This window comes from Triticum urartu, chromosome 5A (genome assembly GCF_056163025.1).
Source record: "Triticum urartu cultivar PI428250 chromosome 5A, HENAU_Tu73, whole genome shotgun sequence".
In the NCBI taxonomy this organism is placed as follows: domain Eukaryota; kingdom Viridiplantae; phylum Streptophyta; class Magnoliopsida; order Poales; family Poaceae; genus Triticum; species Triticum urartu.
Window position 1 is genome coordinate 77646701 of NC_141877.1, and position 6672 is coordinate 77653372.

Consider the following 6672-nt stretch of genomic DNA (forward strand, 5'->3'; position numbering starts at 1 on the left):
GCATCAGCCACTGAAAGGTCGCCCCTGCGTTACGCAGCCCGAATGGCATGCAGGTGTAGCAGTACACCCCGCACGGGGTTAGGAAGGCCGTCTTCTCGATGTCTTCCACCGCCATCTTGATCTGGTGATACCCAGAGAAGGCATCCAGGAAGCATAACAGGTCGCATTCCGCAGTGGAATCAATGATCTGGTCGATGCGGGGGAGCGGGAACGGATCTTGCGGGCACGCTTTGTTGAGGTTGGTGAAGTCGACACACATGCGTTCCTTCCCTCCCTTCTTCGGCACAACGACAGGGTTGGCCAACCAATATGGGTATTGGACCTCGCGAATGACCCCAGCGGTCTCTAATTTGCGGGTCTCTTGGACGATGAAGGCCTGCTTTTCTGTGGACTGCCGCCTGGCCTTCTGCTTCACAAGGCACACGTTGGGGCACACGTTGAGGTGATGCTCGATTACGCTCCTAGGGATCCCTGCCAACTGGTCCGGCTCCCAAGCGAATACCTTCTTGTTTGTGCGCAGGAACACGACCAGGGCCTCCTCCTGCTCGGGTTTGAGGTGGGCGCCTATGGTGAAAGTGGCGTTGGTGGACCCGTCCTCATCGACGGGTACCTGCTTGGTTTCTGCCTTGTCTTGGGTGAACAACTGCTTCTTCTTGGCGGGGGCAGCCCCCTTGGGCTCGGGGGCCCCCAAGTCGGCAGGCTGTGCCGACGCTGCTGTCCTGAAGACGAGCTTGAGCACCCGCAGAGCGTCATCGGTATCCCCGTGCACGGTGAGGACACCGCTGCTCCCGGGCATCTTCATGAGGTTGTACGCCGGGTGCGTTGCGGCCATGAACTGGGCCGGCGCTGGGTAGCCGAGGATGGCGTTGTAGGGGAGGCCGATGGGGGCGATGTCGAAGTCGACCAGCTCCGTGCGGAAGTTGTCGTAGGTGCCGAAGGTCACTGGGAGCCGGATCTGCCCCAAGGAGCTGGACGACCTGCCCCCAACGCCTGAGAAGGGCTGGCTGGGCTGCAACCGTTCCAGGGGTATGCAGAGGAGGTTGAAGGCCTCGACTGAGAGCATGTTGAGGCCCGCCCCGCCATCGATGAGAGTTCTGGTGACGGCCACCTAGCAGATGGTGGGGGTGCATAGCATGGGGAGCGCGCCCGAGCAGGCCGAGTTGGAGGGGTGGTCCTTCGGGCTGAAGCTCAGGCCGGTCTCGGGCACCGCCCGATCCAGGGGAGCCCCCTGGCGCGTGGAAGCGGCGCTGACCCGGTGGATGAACGACTTGACGTGGTAACTTGTAGGCGGCGCCTGCGAGCCGCCCAAGTGGGCCGCGACGACTGGGGGTGTTGGTGCAGCGCGATAGGCGGGGAAGAGGTTGCGGGGTTCCATGGGCGCGCGGAGCACGCGGGATGAAGAACCAGCTAGGGTGAGCGAGTGAGTTGTGGTGCGGCCGTCTTGCCGCACGGACAGATGCCGGGACGATGCTTGCCGCTCGTCCCCCGCCGGGCCGGTGGCGGCGTTGACGGCAGGTGACGGGGAACGGCGGGGACGCCCGACGACAGGGGCCGTCTGGGCGACGCGGGAAGCAAAGGCGGCCCGGCGTTCTGCGCGGGCCCGACGAGCGTCAGACATGGGCGCGATGGTCGGAGGAGAACGGAGTGGTGGAAGACGAATTCCGGTGCACCCCTACCTGGCGCGCCAAATGTCGGATTTCGGGTTCCGGCAGACCCTTGAGGTTCGAACACTGAGGTGCGCGCGGAGATTTCGCCCCCTATCTACCTGCACCCCTCCACCACGCTAGGATCAAAGCTATGAAAAGAACAACACAAGGGACATGGGGTTTATACTGGTTCGGGCCACCGTTGTGGTGTAATACCCTACTCCAGTGTGTGGTGTGTGGATTGCCTCTTGGGCTGATGATGACGAACAATACAAGGAAGAACAGCCTCACGAGGGTCTGTTCTTGGTTGGGGCGATGAACTGCTGGGAGGAGTTCAGCCACCTTTCTCTCTCTCTCTCTCTCCTTCTAACTGGTCGACCCTTTGCCATGTGGGTGGCTGGCCCTATTTATAGGGGCCCTGGTCCTCTTCCCAAATATCGAGCGGGAAGGGAGCCAACAATGGCGGGCTAATTTGAAGGGGACAACAAGTATCAGCTATCCTGACAAAAGTAGTCTTCGTCTGCGCAAAGCTCTGGTGATGACGCCGTCCTGGGCTCCACGCTGACCTCCGTCTCGTAGTCCTCCTGGTCTTGGTCTCGTTGCACCGAAATGGCAACCTTTGCCTGATGCCTTGGTACTCCGCGGCTGCGCTTGCCCCCTTTGCACCAAAGAGGAAAGGAGGACGCTGCGCGGCTGGCACCCGCCTGGCGCCCTGAGTCGTCATGGCTTGCGTCATGGCACCTCGTGAGGTACCCTGCCTTGATCTCTCCGCCTCCTCGTGAGCCAGCCTGACGAGGCCGTGCCTGAGGAGGCTCCGCGTCATCCGCCCCGCGAGGCTTGGTCCCTCGTGAGGGTCTTGAGTCTGTGTTGGTGAAGATGGGCCGTGTTGGGCCCCCCTTTGAGCCACGCCGCAGGCCGCAGGCAGGCAAGTCTGGGGACCCCCGTTCCCAGAACGCCGACAGGTCTATCCACCCGTTCATGGATGGTGTCGGTGTCAAAACCGGCGGATCTCGGGTAGGGGGTCCCGAACTGTGCGTCCAGGCCGGATGGTAACAGGAGGCAGGGGACACGATGTTTTACCCAGGTTCGGGCCCTCTTGATGGAGGTAAAACCCTACGTCCTGCTTGATTAATATTGATGATATGGGTAGTACAAGAGTAGATCTACCACGAGATCAGAGAGGCTAAACCCTAGAAGCTAGCCTATGGTATGATTGTTGTTCGTCCTACGGACTAAAACCCTCCGGTTTATATAGACACCGGAGAGGGCTAGGGTTACACAGAGTCGGTTACAATGGTAGGAGATCTACATATCCGTATCGCCAAGCTTGCCTTCCACGCCAAGGAAAGTCCCTTCCGGACACGGGACAAAGTCTTCAATCTTGTATCTTCATAGTCCAGGAGTCCGGCCGAAGGTATAGTCCGGCTATCCGGACACCCCCTAATCCAGGACTCCCTCGGTAGCCCCTGAACCAGGCTTCAATGACGACGAGTCCGGCGTGTAGATTGTCTTCGGCATTGCAAGGCGGGTTCCTCCTCCAAGTACTTCATAGAAGATTTTGAACACAAAGGTAGTGTCCGGCTCTGCAAAATAAGTTTCCACATATTGCCATAGAGAGAATAATACTTACACAAATCTAATCTGCTGGCGTATTCCGTAGCGTGACATCACACCACGGCCAAGTCTTTATTTGAATTGTTTTATTGTTCTACCTCAGCGCGTTTAGCGAGGCGGTTTCCTTGGCACGTCTTGTTAAAGCAGAGATCATGTCCCCTTATTCCGGGATTCTCATCAATACGGGTGTGGGTAATTCAACTGCGCCATTGACTACGGCGCTTGGGAGATAAGCGAGTTTTACCAGGCTGGTGGGGGCGCATAGTCGCATCCGCCCATATAAGGGGATAAGGATCCACCTTTTCATCCATGCCTTCTTCCTCGTTTGCCTATCCATTTCCGCACACTCGAGCTCCAGCGCCCAAGTCCGCACACCCCACCTCAAACTTCTCCAGCCATATCCGGAGCGGGAGGCAAGTGGATGGTCTCCTCCATCACGGAGGGACACATCAAAAGACTGAGGAAGGCCGGATACTTGTCTAACGACATTGCGCACCGGCTTCCCGAAGAGGGGCAGCTCATCCCCACCCCTAGGCCCCATGAGAGGGTGGTGTTCCTCCCCCATTTCCTCCACGGACTGGGTTTCCCTCTCCACCCATTTGTCCGGGGGCTCATGTTCTACTATGGCCTGGACTTCCACGATCTGGCCCCGAACTTTGTCCTCAACATCTCGGCGTTTATCGTCGTGTGTGAGGCTTTCTTCTGCATCCGCCCCTATTTTGGCCAATGGCTCTAGACTTTCAATGTCAAGCCAAAGGTGGTGCACGGCACCCAGGCGGAGTGCGGAGGCGCCATGGTGGGCAAGATGCCCAACGTCCTATGGCCCGAGGGCTCCTTCGTGGAGTCCCTAAAGGGGTGGCAATCATGGTGGTTTTACACCACCAAGCCGCGCGACCCTGAATGGGTCACAGCCCCCGAGTTCTGATCCGGACCCCCTACGCGGCTCACCTCCTGGAAAGAGACTGGCCTGTCGTGGGGTAAAGAAGGAGAGCTGACCGGACTCCAAACATGCGTCCAAACCCTGGTGGACAAGAAGCTCAAACTTGTCAACATAGTCCAGGTTATGCTCATCCGCCGGATCCTCCCGTGTCAACAACGGGCTTTCAATCTGTGGGAGTTCGACCCGGCGCAACACCGAACTCTGAGCAGGCTCTTCGACACGACATACAAAGATGCCTGGAAGGTGCTTTTCAAGGGCGCCGGGGCCCCCGCATCCGCTACTGAGGATCGCGTATTCAACACGCAGCGTCGCGCTCGTGCGGTAAGCTATTTTTACCTTTCACAGGGTATTAGTTTTTCATAGTTTGACTCTATGCGGGATCTTAAGCTCCCTTATCTTTGACAGGATTGGCAGGAGACGTCCGGACAGATCAACTGTCCGGCTCCTTTGCCCGAAGGCCCAGCGGACGCTCGCTTGGCGAAGTTGCTGGTTCCGGCACCCTATGTGGTGCTAGAGAAGAAGGCCAAGAAGAAGGCCACGGGGACTCGGAAGAGTGCCCGACGCCTGGGGGTGTCGGATTCATCATCCGACGACTCCAAGACGCACTCCTCCCACGAAGATGAGGAGGAGGAAGAAGAGACCTCTCCCCCTCTAGCGGGGGGAGAGAAGAAAAGGAAGGCCGCCCCAACTGGGGAGGCCGAAGGGTCCAAGAAGGGGAAAACCCTTCCTCCGGACGGCTCCACCAACGCCGACGACGGCGAAGAGGAGTGGCCGCACAGGGCCAAGCCCCTGGCGAGATCATAAGTGTCCGGATACCAGAGTGATTCATAGTATTCCTCCATTGCACAACTTTTCCTTATGTCGAACATGTTTATGCAGTCCACCCAAAGACCGGCTCGACGTGTCGTCGAGCGGTTCCCTGGATTCGTCGGATGTGAATTCGCTTCCGACGGCTACCTCCCCCCACCCTACGGACGACGCCGAGGTGTTGTCCCAACAGGTTCCAAGCCAGGAGGAGGTGGTCCTGGAGGCACCGCAAGGTGACCTCCCGGACTCCAGGCGCAAAGGGGATAAAACCCCCAAGGGCTCCGAGTCCGGCCTTGAGCCGGACACCGCGCCGGAACCTTCAATGGCTCCGGACTCCAGTAGGCAGCCTCCTTCCAAGAGGAGCGAGCCTGCCGAGCCGGTGACCTCCGTCCAACCGGAGGCACCAGACAATTTGCTAGAGACGCTTAACGGCGCCTCCATCGACGAGGAGCACCGCACTATTATGAGCGCGGTTATCCAGAAGGTTCAGTCCGCCAAGAGCGGACTGACTGAAGCCTGTGCCAGCCTTCTAACAGGCTTTGAGGTAAGTAAAGAATATGTAAAAATATTACCGCATAGACAGTAGCCCCTGATGCTCTGTTCAGCATTCGGAAAGAAAAGCCGAATAGAGGATCTAATAACATTCGCAGGAGTCTAACATAATCATGTCAATATGCATATGCAGGCTTCGCTGCTGGCCTCCGCCGCACTGACTGCGGAGGTGGATACGCTGAAGCAAAACCTTGCGTGGTGCGAGAACGAGCTCGGCCATGCCAAGAGGCAACTCGAGGAGAAGGAAGGTAAGTAATACCTTGCGCAAGTATATAGAGAATATGTGGTTGCAAAAAATGACAGGATCAACGTGCTATTATAGGGGCCATGACCGAGGTGGCAACCCTTAAGCAAGCGCTGTCCGAGGCCGAAAACAGAGCGGCCGCGGAGCGCACGGAGAGAGGGGAGCAGGAGGCGCGGCTGGAGGAGGTGCAGAAAGAGCTCTAGGCTCTCATGAAAAAACACGAGAGTTTGGAGCTTAACTCAAAGACGCAAGCGTCCGAGCTTGCGGTAGCCCTTAAAAGCACGAAGTCTGCCAAGGCCGAAGCCCAGAAAGCCCTCAAAGAAATTGAAGCGATGAAGAAGATAGCGGCGGGTAAGGCATTCATTATGCAAAGCAAGCACGTGAAAGTGAATGACTTGTTACTTACCCGAGTCCGGAGCTCTCCAGGAGCATTCGCAGATTTGCCCCGCAGTGTGTCGGATGCCGCCGCCTACTACCGAGCCGAAGAGGGGAGCTCGACGGAGAAGGTGTTCTGGTCTCAGTATGCTGAGGCCGGACACCTGGTGCCTTTGAGCGACCAGCTGAAGCAAATGGTCGAGCTCCACAAGGTTGCCGAGCAGGCCATAAAGGGCCTCATAGTTCGGCTATGGCCTCGAGAGGCTCTGCCTGGGAGCTAGTTCGGGCTGGTGAGGCGGCTGGTGGCTGCCTTTCCACGGCTTGAAGTGATCAAGCGCTCCGTCTGCATCGAAGGTGCCCGTAGGGCGCTTGCCCGTGCTAAAGTGCATTGGGGCAAGATGGATGCGGAGAAGCTGGTGAAGGACGGGCCGCCGCCGGGCAAGGAGCATCGCGTCCCGGAAGCGTATTATGAGGGCGTCCTGAGGGGTGCCCGC